This window comes from Pelodiscus sinensis, chromosome 13, assembly GCF_049634645.1.
Source record: "Pelodiscus sinensis isolate JC-2024 chromosome 13, ASM4963464v1, whole genome shotgun sequence".
NCBI lineage: Eukaryota > Metazoa > Chordata > Testudines > Trionychidae > Pelodiscus > Pelodiscus sinensis.
Window position 1 is genome coordinate 18,564,546 of NC_134723.1, and position 14,112 is coordinate 18,578,657.

A 14,112-nucleotide genomic window follows, 5' to 3' on the forward strand; every position below is an offset into this window, starting at 1 on the left:
CAGATAAATGTTAAATTTAATTAGATTATGGTCATTATTCAGTCCAGCTGAATTCATCTCTTGGACCAGATCCTGTGCTCCTCGTAGGACTAACCACCAACCAGTAGATCAGGATCTACCAATAGATCTTGGAGCCTCTGACAGGTGATCCTGACTGGTTTGGATGGGAGGCTTCAAATGCCTGCACTTCAGCGGCACTTCTCCGCACTGTCCTGCTGCTTTTGCCCAGAATCTCAGAGCTACCCCCTGGGAGTCTCCTGCTTGTTGTGCAGGGTCGGGGAGACAGAGACTTGAGGACACTGTTGTCACTCTGTTTCCCTCCCTTCTACCCCATCTTCCCAGAGTGAGGAGGACGGGGCCTTGGCAAAGGGGTAAGGTAGAGGTATTTGGGTTTGAGGTAGATCCTGGACTGATCTAAGTTCAAAAAGTGATCTTGTGCTTAAAAATGTTGGTGACTGTGGGACTAAATCAAGAATTGCTTCTCCTCTTGTGAGTTTCAGCTGCTTCAAGAAGCAGTCATTTAAGGTGTCAGGAAATTATATTCCTACATTCCGTCCTGAGGTGACACATATCCAGTCAATATGGGAATAGTTGAAAACCCTCATTATTACTGAGGGTTCTTTTATTTGTATAGCCTCGGAGCTCTTATTTAGCATTTCACAGTCACTAGCACCATCCTAGACAGGTGGGCAGTAATAAATCCTTCCTGCTATTGCCATATTATTAGAACATGGAATTACTAGCCATAGAGATTCTATGGGACAGTTTGGTTCATTTAAGATTTTTGCTTCATTTGATTCTAGCTGTCTTTCACATATGGTGCCTCTCCCCCAACATCAGGACCTTCCAAAATATTTTGTCCTTCCAATATATTTTGTACCCTCATATTAGTATGTCCCTCGGATTATCACCATTCCACCAAGTTTCTGCTATGCCTGTTATGACAATATCCTGAAACACTCCAGTTCACCCATCTTACTGTTTAGACTTCTAGGCTGTGTCTAGACTACATGCCTCTGTCGGCAGAGGCATGTAGATTAGACACATGGGCAAAGGCAAATGAAGCCGCGATTTAAATTATCGCAGCTTCATTTACATTTACATGGCTGCCGCGCTGAGCCGACAAACAGCTGATCAGCTGTTTGTCGGCTCGCGCGCTAGTCTGGACGCTCCTCTGCCGACATCAAAGCCCTTTGTTGGCAGCCCCGTTATTCCTCGTGGAATGAGGTTTACCGGGGCTGCCGACAAAGGGCTTTGATGTCGACAGGGGGAACAGCCTAAATTTAGCCCTCCAAGACCTCTCCCCTATTCTTTATCTAGCAGCCTAAATTTGCCCTCCAAGACCTCTCCCCTATTCTTCCCTATTGTAGCCAGACAGCCCCCCCCCCCCCCCATCTTATCCATCTTATTTGCCTCTCTGAAGCATACAGGGCAGAGAAGGAGCAGTAAAATCAGCATAGTCTATACTGGCTCATCTGATCCTGAGAAGCTGAAAAAATGGCTATGTGGAGAGAGAGAGCGATTAAGTCAATAAGCTGGCCTCGAGGCTGCGAGAACTGCCCCGGCTGGCACCCATGTTGATTCGAACACACACACAGTCCCTGGGAGAGGAATTTCCCACTGAGAAAAGAATCCCCAGTACGTCCAATTTAATCATCTCAATTCTCTCTTACAAGTGTAAATTAAGTTCACAACTCCCTTGTAAGAGCTGGTCTCACAAAAGACAGACCAGCATCATTTGGCATTACAGATAAGAAAGAGAAAATACGTGACCCAATGGGTATATAAGATAGGTCCAGCACACACTCACTTTGAGTGTCATTCTACCCTCTACCTGCTGGTCGGGTTAGGTGTTTGACCTCCCGAGGTTCTATGGGGACGCCCACCTCGTATTTTCGTCTTTCCTAGGAATTGAGGGACCGGCCCTGGCCTGACATGCTGGAGTCGAGAGGCACAGAAGGGGGTAAAAATTGTACCTGGATGTGGTCCTCTGTCTTAAGTGTACACATAGAAAGAGTAAGCTGTTACTTGGTACCATTATTTCTATTTTTCTATCTTTATCTTCTTTGTAACCATTTTTAAGATCTATATTTTGCTAGTAGTTAAGAAATAGAGCAATAGCCATTGCAACCATATGATTTATAAGCTTCCTCAAATAAACCTGTAACTGTTTAAGTTTTAACCTGACTCCTTCAGTTGCTGTAATGGAACCAAGCACAATTTAAAAGAACTTCAGCCGGTCATAAAGGGACAGATATAGGGAGCCCTGATCGTCGGCTGACACCTATGTCATTGGTACTTACCACTGACTTGTCCCCAGCACTACATATAAGTCTATGTAGATGACTCAAGAGATTCACAACCTTTGCACCAGGCAGGCAAGTCACCATACAGGTCTCCCAGTCATCACAAAACCAGCTGTCTATGTTTCTAATAATGGAATCCCCCATTACTAATACCTGTCTCTTCCTAATACCTGGATTTCCCTCACCTAGAACAGAACTCCAGTTATCCTCAGTGTGAGAGGGTATTGTGACTTCAACTGAAAGGAGGATCCCAGTTATGGGATTGTTTCTCTCCACTCAAGTTGGATGTTCTCCTTTCCTGAGACGTTCAACCTCCTCAACAGCACATTGGCTGTCTGACTGGAGGTAGGCCCATTCTACAGTGTCCTGGAAAGTCTGATCTATGTCTCTCTCCCTTAGCTCTTCCAGTTCAGCCACCCTGGCTTCCAAAGTCTGTACGTGGTCTCTGAGGACCAGGAGCTCCTTGCATCGAACACACAAATACACCCCTTTACTACAAAACCATCCTTACTCCAAACATACTGTTACAGTGACACACGGAGAAGGTAGAGAGCTGTATGTAAATTAAAGGTAACAGAAAAAAATAATGGGGTATGTGACTGACTGAATTTGGTGAGGATTTACTATTGTTTAAAATATAAGGTGGATTCATTGTGGAATTTTCTCCCTCTGTATGTCAAGCATAACGTTTACTATATACTATACACAGCTGTCATTGTCTATATGTCATTGTCGATATGGGGATGCCAATCTGCTTGGGGGTTCCAAGTATAGATAGCCAGTCACATGGTTTACCTGCTCATTTCACCTCTCCACCCACGCCCAACTTTTATCTGCCTTCTTTTTTAATAACAAAATGCAAATATTTTAAGCACACAATAGACCAGTCGTTCCTTAAACAAAAAGTGCACTATAGCTCAAAGATAAGAAACTAGAAATCCAGCATTTCTTGAAAATACAATCACAACTGAATCACAATTCCTTTTCTTTCTTCTTTCTCAGTTGCTAGAGGTCAAAAATATAGGTTTAGGGAGCATGGATCAAATTCTTCTCCAGTGTAAATTCACTGACGTTGGTTGTTCAGAAGACTGGGAGGTCTGATTCTGGATTCACCAAAGTCTCAATCAATCATAACTCCACTGAAGTCAGCATCATGCAAATATTATAAATAAAAACAGCACCTGTCCTACTGTGCCCCAGTAATACAAAAAAGAAGTGAAAACAGGAAGTTCGTGAATACTGTTTTGAGATAGTTGCTGACATAGTGATATATTCACAGTACTTATAAGCTGCTGCCAGGTACTGTAACATTCTTAAAAGTAAGGACTTTTGCAGAATTATTTTAATTAGTTGTGTTTGCTTTCAAATTTTGAAAAGTATATTTATACAGAGCCAACAGCATGATGAGTGCTTCCTAGAATGAAATTAAGGCAGTCCCTTATTCTGAAGAATTTCCATTATAAACAAATGTGTAAATTAGCAAAAAGGAGAGAAAGCAACAAATGCAAGTGACTAGCTAGTGATATTAAGTATATGTCTCATTAGTTCTATAATTATTTCTTAACTTTTGGGAAGGAGTACAGTTAATAGGTCTTGTGCAGCAAGTTGGTAGACATGACAATTTGGTTGGGGGTTCCCAGTCACAGGGAATAAGGATGGAAAAGAAAGCCATGTCTAGACTGCAAGCTTATTTTGAAATAAGCTTTTCCGGAAAAGATCTTCCAGAAAAGCTTATTTCAAAAGGGAGTGTCCATACCTAAAAAGCACAACAAAATAGCAATGTGCTATTTTGAAAGATAGCGTCCACATTGATTGGACACTTTCTTGCATTTAAGACCACTCAGAACCAGTTCAGGCAGGGCATTAGGTCAGCAGTTGCTTCCTAAGGCTATCTGAGTCACGTGCTTAAAAGGCCCCCTCGAGACAGCCATTTCTCTACATCTTCTGCTTGCTTGCCTACCTCTCAGAGGGACAGCAAAGCATTTGCAGTGCATGCTCTGGATGCCCAGCTTTTGGACACCACAGCATTCTCTACCATGGAGCCAGAGCTGCCTCTGGGCATGCGATGGCCCCACACTGCCATGTTGCAATTTCTGCAGCATTTTGTGCAGAGTGCCTTCATGGCCCTGCATGAGCTGGACTCAGAGCTCATCATCGAGATCCTCTCCCTCTGTGTGGGAGCAAGGCCCTTGCAACCGCACCCCACGATGGAGAGAAGGTTCTGGAGGCTGGACACCAGTTCCAACTGGTGGGACAAGCTGGTGATGGAGTGGTAGGACAATCAACAGTGGCTCCACAACTTCCAAATAAGGAAGGAAACCTTCATGGAGCTGTGCGCCTGGCTTGCCCCTGCCCTCCGTCGACAAGACACGCCATCCCTCTGGAGAAGTGAGTCGCCTCTGGAAGCTCGCCATGCCAGACAGTTACCGGTCTGTAGGCAACCAGTTCTGCAAGGGAAAGTCCACTGTTGGGGTCCTCCTCATGGAGGTAAGGCAATCTCGGGCTGCAGTCCCTGGAGGGGGGTGGGGGAATACTGGAAAGTGGGACCGTAGGGAAAGAGAGGGTTGGGGCTGCAAGGCTGGGGGTCAGAGGGAAGCCCCATCCCTTAGGAGGTTCTGTAGTCCCATCCTCACATAGCCCTGCAGGAAGGGTGGCTTCAAAGGGGGCTGCTCTTGGGGTGTTTGTGGAGGAGAGGGTGGAGGTAGGGGACCTACCAAGGGCTCAGGAACTCCCTTTGATTCTCCGTTTTCTGTTTATTTTTTTCTCCTTCTGCGGGTGGGGGCCATGAACTCCATCCTGCTGCACAGGGTCATCTGCCTGGGAGACCTGGACCCCATCGTGGACAGATTTGCCACTGTGGGCTTCCTCAACTGCAGGAGTGCCATTGATGGAACCCATATCCCTATCCAGGTCCCAGAACACCGAGCCGCTCAGTACATCAACCACAAGGGCTATTTTTCAGTGGTCCTGCAGGCCCTGACTGACCACCGCAGACAGCTCAGTGACATTTTTGTCAGATGCTCAGGGAGGGCGCATGACACCCGCATGTTCAGAAACTCCAGCCTCTACCGCAAGCTGGAGAGTGGCACTTTCTTCCCTGAGTGCAACTTCAGGATTGGGGATGTAGAGATGCCACTGTGCATCTTGGGGGATGAAGCCGTACACTGGCCATCTGAACCCAAGCAGGGACTGTTTCAGTGTCCACCTGGGCAGGACCTGCATCCAGGCTAAATGTACATTTGGGCACTTCAAGGCTCGGTTCAGGTGCCTCCAGACCTGCCTTGATGTGAGGGAGCACAACATCCCACAGGTAGTCTCTGCATGTTTTGTACTCCACAACATCATGAAGAGGAAGGGGAGGCCTTCCTTCCTGAGTGGGGGGCAGAGGCCGGCTGGAAGAGAAGGGCCTTTAAGCAGCCATGCACAGCTGCTGTCTGCCAGGCCCATTAAGTGGGAATACACATCCAGGGGGCCCTGAGGGAGAATTTCTCTGAAGGACCCCATTAACTCTCCCGAGGGCCTCTCCATGAGGGGCCTGTGCCTTGCCCCTCTCTGCCTTCCCCACAACAACCTCTCCCTTTCCCCCTCCCCTAGTCTCAATAAAAACAAGAGTTTTGAATTTCAAACAAAAGTCTTTGTATTATTTTTGTAATAAAAGTAACTAGGGAGGGAGGGAGTCTGAGAACCTGGACATGGGGAGGGAGGAGCGGGGCTGACAACCTTGGAGTGGGAAGGAGAGGCTCAGAGCTGGGGTTGAGAGTGGCACGTGGTGCGGCTGGAAGTTCCACCTCAGGTTTGGGGACCTCAGTGACCTCAGGGGTGCAGGGTCCAGGGAGAACAAGGGATAGGCAGGAGGGGGGCTGGAACGGGGACAGTCATGGCAGGGGGCACAGGGGCAGACATGGAAGGTGGGGCAGGGACAGAAGCCAGGGAGGCCATCTTCTCCCGGACAGTGGCACACATGTTGCGGCCCTGCTTCACCAGCTCGGTCCACATCTGGGCCTGCCATTGTGTGTTGTTGCAGACCTTCTGGGCCAACGTTTGCTGCATGTCCCAGAGGACGGACACATGCTCCCTCATTAGGTCCTCCTGGACTCTTTGACACCTGCAGCTCCCCTGGGGTCAGGCGGCTGGCTCTGCTGCTTGTGATCACCCCACAGTCATGGCCAGTCCAGCTGAGGAGAATAAAGAGAGGTGGTCAGTCATCCCTAGACACACCATCCCTCAGGCTTTGCCCTCCTCAGAGAGCTGAGATCAACAGTCCTCGGGCCAAACGACTGTGATATCTCGGGAGCAAGGCCTGGACAGCAGGTCCTGCCTCACAGGGGCCCAAAGGTGCCCAGGGAACCATGCTTTCCACCCCCCATCCACCGTCCCATTGACAAGCAGAAAAGGGAAGTGTCTGGCCACAATGGGATCCTATGCCTGGTAGAAGGCCTTTGAGTAGCCTGGGTTTCCATCAATGCTGCACACCCCCCCACATCTGGCAGCACACCTTTTTCCAAAGGTTTACTGCCATCAGAAAAAGCCCTCCATTCTTCCAACTTTTTGTTGAAATAACGCTATTGCAGTGTGGACGCAAGTATTGGTTTTCTGGAATAATGGCTGTTATTCTGGGAAAATGCTGCAGTATAAATGTACCCAAAGAGTAGAAGAAAGGCACAAAAAGAATGGCTATTAGCTGGGCTCGCCGAGTCGCAGCAAGTCCCACTTGCGAGCTGTGCTGTCTAGCATTGTGCGCATGTGCAGATCGCCCGAACCTGGCTCTTCCGGGCTGTAATCTACTCACCATGGGCGAGTAGATTATATAGATTGTCAAGCCCTGGCTATTAGTCGTTTAACTTGGGGAGAGCAATTGAAAGCAGTGGGATTTAAAGAGGATGTGGGTGTTAGAGGATGTGGGTGTTAGATGGGTTGATGAGTAGCCCAGGTGAGAATCATAGCTACCATGTGTTACATTCTACTATGCGTGTATAAGAGAACTTGTTTTCCACAAAGTAGTACATTAGCCTCTATAAGTAGAATGATCTATTTAGGCTCATTTCCCTTTACGAAGGCAAAAGCCAATACTATTTATTATAGTTAGCTTCAGTGAGACTGACATATACTGGCTGCACAATAGAGGGGAAAAAAAGAAGAACTTCTGAGAATGCTAACATTTCATCAGTCTCAGTGCGCGGATGAACCAAAAACAAAATGTATTTCTCCGGGTATGTCTACACTACAACGTTAATTCGAACTAACTTTGTCCAGATCATTTTGAAGAATGACCATATCCTCCAGAGCAGCTGCAACCCCTCCCAGCTTGGTATCATCTGAAAACTTAATAAGCGAACTTTCTGTGCCAATATCTAAATCGTTGATGAAGATATTGAACAGAGCCGGTCCCAAAACAGACCCCTGCGGAACCCCACTAGTTATGCCTTTCCAGCAGGATTGTGAACCATTAATAACTAATCTCTGAGTACAGTTATCCAGCCAGTTATGCACCCACCTTATTGTAGCCCCATCTAAGTTGTATTTACCTAGTTTATTAATAAGAATATCATGTGAGACCTTATCAAACGCCTTAGTAAAGTCTAGGTATACCACATCCACCACTTCTCCCTTATCCACAAGACTCGTTATCCTATTAAAGAAAGCTATCAGAATGGTTTGACATGATTTGTTCTTTACAAATCCATGCTGGCTGTTCCCTATCACCTTGCCACTTTCCAAGTGTTTACAGATGATTTCCTTAATTACTTGCTCCATTATCTTCCCTGGCACAGAAGTTAAACTAACTGGTCTGTAGTTTCCTGGTTGTTCTTATTTCCCTTTTTATAGATGGGCACTATGTTTGCCCTTTTCCATTCCTCTGGAATCTCTCCTGTCTCCCATGATTTTCCAAAGATGATAGCTAGAGGCTCAGATACCTCCTCTATCAGCTCCTTGAGTATTCTAGGATGCATTTCATCAGGCCCTGGTGACTTGCAGGCATCTAACTTTTCTAGGTGATTTTTAACTTGTTCTTTTTTTATTTTACCTTCTAAAATTACCCCCTTTCCACTAGCATTCACTATATTAGGCGTTCCAACAGACTTCTTGGTAAAGACCGAAACAAAGACGTCATTGAGCATCTCTGCCATTTCCATATTTCCTGTTACTGTTTCTCCCTCTTCACTGAACAGTGGGCCTACCCTCTCCTTGGTCTTCCTCTTGCTTCTAATGTATTTATAAAATGTCTTCTTGTTTCTCTTTATTCCTGTAGCTAGTTTGAGCTCATTCTGTGCCTTTGCCTTTCTAATCTTGCCCCTGCATTCCTGTGCTGTTTGCCTATATTCATCCTTTGTAATTTGTCCTACTTTCCATTTTTTATAGGACTCCTTTTTTATTTTTAGATCATTCAGGATCTCGTGGTTAAGCCAAGGCGGTCTTTTGCCATATTTTCTATCTTTCTGATACATCAGAATAGCTTGCTTTTGGGCCCTTAACAATGTCCCTTTGAAAAACTGCCAACTCTCCTCATTTGTTTTTCCTCTCAGTCTCGATTCCCATGGGACCTTACCTATCAGCTCTCTGAGCTTACCAAAATCCGCCTTCCCGAAATCCATTGTCTCTATTTTGCTGTTCTCCCTTCTACCCTTCCTTAGAATTGTGAACTCTATGGGTACGTCTAGACTACATGCCTCTGGCGACAGAGGCATGTAGATTAGGCTACCCGACAGAGTAAAATGAAGCGGCGATTTAAATAATCGCCGCTTCATTTAAATTTACATGGCTGCCGCGTTGAGCCGACAAACAGCTGATCAGCTGTTTGTCGGCTCAGCGCGATAGTCTGGACGCTCCCCTGCCGACATCAAAGGGAGTTGTCGACAACCCAGGTATGCCTCATCCCAGGCATACCTGGGTTGTCGACAACTCCCTTTGATGTCGGCAGGGGAGCGTCCAGACTATCGCGCTGAGCCGACAAACAGCTGATCAGCTGTTTGTCGGCTCAACGCGGCAGCCATGTAAATTTAAATGAAGCGGCGATTATTTAAATCGCCGCTTCATTTTACTCTGTCGGGTAGCCTAATCTACATGCCTCTGTCGCCAGAGGCATGTAGTCTAGACGTACCCTATGATTTCATGATCACTTTCACCCAATCTGCCTTCCACTTTCAAATTCTCAACCAGTTCCTCCCTATTTGTTAGGATAAAATCTAGATCAGCTTTCTCCCTGGTAGCTTTTTCAACCTTCTGAAATAAAAAGTTGTCTCCAATGCAGTCCAAGAACTTATTGGATAGTCTGTGCCCCGCAGTGTTATTTTCCCAACATATATCTGGATAGTTGAAGTCCCCCATCACCACCAAATCTTGGGCTTTGGATGGTTTTGTTAGTTGTTTAAAAAAAGCCTCATCCACTTCTTCCACCTGGGTAGGTGGCCTGTAGTAGAATTGCACCTACTTCCCTCATATCTGGAGAAAGGGGTAAGCAGTGAGGTGGTAAAGTTTGCAGATGATACCAAACTGTTTAGGATAGTCAAGACAGAAGCAGACTGTGAGGGTATGTCTACACTACCCCCCAGTTCGAACTAGGGGGGTAATGTATGCATACCGAACTTGCTAATGAAGCCCGGGATTTGAATTTCCCGGGCTTCATTAGCATAAAGCCGGCGCCGCCATTTTTAAAAGCCGGCTAGTGCGAACCCCGTGCCGCGCGGCTACACGCGGCACGGGGTTCGCACTAGCCGGCTTTTAAAAATGGCGGCGCCAGCTTTATGCTAATGAAGCCCGGGAAATTCAAATCCCGGGCTTCATTAGCAAGTTCGGTATGCATACATTACCCCCCTAGTTCGAACTAGGGGGGTAGTGCAGACATACCCTGAGGGACTCCAACAAGATCTCACCAAACTGAGTGATTGGGCAACAAAATGGCAAATGAAATTTAATGTGGATAAGTGTAAAGTAATGCACATCGGGAAAAATAACCCCAACTATACGTACAGTATGATGGGGGCTAATTTGGCTATGACAAATCAGGAAAGAGATCTTGGAGTTATCGTGGATAGTTCTCTGAAAACTTCCACACAGTGTGCAGTGGTGGTCAAAAAGGCAAATAGGATGCAAGGAATTATTAAGAAAGGGATAGAAAATAAGACACAGAGTATCTTACTGCCCTTGTATAAAACTATGGTACTCCCACATCTTGAATACTGTGTAGAGATGTGGTCTCCTCATCTCAAACAAGATATTTTGACCTTGGAAAGGGTTCAGAAAAGGGCAACTAAAATGATTAGGGGTTTTGAACAGGTCCCATATGAAGAGAGGTTAAAGCGACTGGGACTTTTCAGTTTAGAAAAGAGGAGACTGAGGGGGGATATGATAGAGGTGTATAAAATCATGAGTGGTGTAGAGAGGGCAGCTAAAGAAAAGTTATTTATTAGTTCCCATAATAGAAGAACTAGAGGACACCAGATGAAATTAATGGGTAGCAGGTTTAAAACTAATAACATAAAGTTCTTCTTCACAGAGCATGTAGTCAACCTGTGGAACTCCTTGCCAGGGGAGACTGTGAAGGCTAGGACTATAACAGAGTTTAAAGAGAAGCTAGATAATTTCATGGAGGTTAGGTCCATAAAAGGCTATTAGCCAGGGGATAGAAATGGTGTCCCTGGCCTCTGTTTGTCAGAGGCTGGAGAGGGATGGCAGGAGACAAATCGCTTGATCATTGTCTTCGGTCCACTCTTTCTAGGGCACCTGGTACTGGCCACTGTTGGCAGACAGGCTACTGGGCTAGATGGACCTTTGGTCTGACCCAGTATGGCCGTTCTTATGTTCTTATGTTCTTATCTGAATGTAGCCAATAGAATTGAAAGGCAATTAAACAAATTAAAAAAACATAGAACTAAACACAGTGGGAAATATCTTTAAAATTTGTGGGAGGTTTGGTCAGAGAGCAGGAGTGAGATGGCATCAATTCTGCAGCTTAAAGGGGATTCTAACAGGATAGCAAGACATTGAGGAAACTGAAGGGATTTGGCAGATATAACTTACACGAAGAGCTATCCCAGGCAAGGAGAGTCTACAGCACCCTTCTTCCAGTTTGTTCAACTTTTGAATTCCTTATTTGTATCGCATTTGTTGACCATGTTGTGACTTTGATGCATAATTTGTATGCATAATTTATCCCTGTCATATAAGATAATCAATGTACATGCATTGGTCTGTAAATATGTATATATTCATGCCATACATCAGTAAATATATTTTTTTCCTCTAAGCTTAAGCTTTTAATTTAAAGAATAATTGAAATGTACTAACATCAAGAAATTGAATTTTGCACCAACATGGTGGACCGGTATTAAATAGTGCTATAGTAAATGACAGCCTTAGGTAACCCTAGTCCTTTGGTTCAAAAGGTCGCTTTTCTCACCTTTGCATTCATAAACTGAAGCATAGCATCACAGAGATCCAAAGACTGGCAATGGCATTTTCAAGTGATAAAATAGCAAGTGATGTCAGTCTCTCCTCAGCTGTCATCAATCAAAGATATGTTTTCATGAGCCTTCAAAAAGGTGTGCTCACCTCACAACAATTACACGCACATTAGGAAAAATGTCCTTCAGCATTGTATCATGAATGACTTGCAGAACTTGGAGTGGGGAGTTCTTCCAGTGTGACAAAACGTAACAGATGTTGTCCAGTTTTACATAGAGATCTTTATCGTTGGCATCCAGATGTTCCCCATGTGTCAGCATCCAGTGATGATCCATATGATTATTCAAGAGTGTTTTCCTGTCTGGCAGCAGCTTACTAAGGTCCTACAAAAATTTCCAGGTCTTTTTGAAGTGCTTCATTTGTCCAAACCTTTCCTGAATGGACACTCAAGCAATGTCAACCAGTGAGCAAAAAAATTCCTTCTTGAATCTTAATCCAAGCTTTCCATCTTTGCCCTTCTAACCAAACTGTCTCTTCTGATGAATATAAGTTTCCTTGAAGAGAGGCTTAACTCCTGTTTTCTGCCACTTCTTTGGCAGCAACATTCCATTTTCCCTTTTGTCACTTTGAGGGGCAAGTGCACCCACTTCCCTCCTGGGGCAGGATAATTACTTCCCTGTGGTTGTGTCCTTACAATTGCCCCTTCTCCTGGGATAGCGTGGGCCAACTGTAAAAGTCAATATGAACATTCTGTCTCTCAAGGTTGTGTGACCAGTTGTGTGGCTGCCTGATGCAGTGAAGCAGAATGGTCTAGTAGCAAAAGTTAGTAGGGCCACCCTCTCTCAGGGCTCTTGTAAGGGCTGTGTGGCCCAAAGGCCAGAGTCAGTAAGATCACCCTCTCTCAGGACTTCATGGCCTGATGGCCAGAGTCAGTATAACTGCCATTTCTGTGAGACTATGTGGCCTCGTGACCTGTTAGGAGAGCAGGTGGTACAGCCTGGTAGGGCAACTCAGATTATCACAACTCAGGGCCCTTTCAGAGGCAAATATGCCTGCCAGTGGGTCAGCGAGGAATCCACCCAAAACCCATTGACTCTACTCGGCACCACAGCTGGTCTCCCTGAGCAGCTTCCTACCTGATTCCTGATGCTGTGGTCTTGATGCCTCCATGGTCTCCAGCACTCTGGGTTCCTTGGCCAGATTGGCCATTCCTTGGGTGTCCTCTGGCTTCTCAGCATCCCTGGATTCCACCATCATGGGATTCTGTGATTCCTGGGCAGAACATCGCAGCGTGTGTCCTCTCTCTGCCCTGAATGAACTAAACTGCTCCCTTTTATACTTAATCTTCATCCAGAACATACCCAGCAGGATTGTGGGCATGGCCTCCTCACTTAGGGTATGTCTATACTACAGTGCTATTTCAAATTAACTTAATTCAAAATAGTTAATTCGAATTAAGTCAATTCGAAATAACGCATCTATACACAAAAACTATTTTGAAATAGCTTTTTGCTATTTCAAAATAGCATGTCCACACTGAGTGGACCCTGAACCGAAGTTAAGGCTGGCCAGAACCAGTGCCGGCAGGACATCAAGTTAGGACTTAGTGTGTGGGGCTGCTGCCTGAGGCTAACTGAGCTCCGTGCTTAAAGGGATCCTACCCCCACCCCGGACAGACAGTTCTCAGGGTTCCCCACTTGCTTGTCTACCTCGATGAGGGACAGCAAAGCAGTCCTGTCTTGGAGTGCCCTGAGTGCCCGAACTCAGGACACCACAGCACTCGGCCACATGGAGCCAGAGCTGCCCCTGGGCACGCCGGTGTGTCTTGTGGGGTCGTTGCCATCAGCCCAGCTGCCATCCAGGGGGGCCCATCAGGGGGCTGTCAGGATCCAGGAGGCCCTGAGGGAGAACATCCACCCCGAGGAGCCCTCGGAGTCTCCCCGGTCCTCCCCATTGGGGGCTTATGCCCCATTCTTCCCTCACGTCCTTCCACTTTCACTCCCTAGTCCCCCTTCCTGATGTCAAATAAAAGACACATATGTTCAAAAATAGAAACTGGGTTTATTGAACAAAACTGGGGGTGGGGGAGGAGGAACCTCTGGGTAGACTGGGAAAAGGAGATGGGAGAGGGGAAGAGAGAGGGTGGGAGAGGTGAAGGGGAAACCTGGGAGGAGCTGGAAGGGGGAAGCAAGGGGAAGAAGGGGGAGGGGAAGCTCAGGGCTCAGGGCTGACTTTTGTGATAACCTGCTCCTGGGTTCGCATGTGGCCTTTGGTGGCCAGGCTGGCAGCTATCCTGTCATAGACGGTTGCGTTCCTCCATCTCGTACGGAGATAATGGACGTTGGGGGCATCCCCTCCCCCAAACCTGAATAAGGTCCGTGATCTCCACCCTGGACCAGGAAGG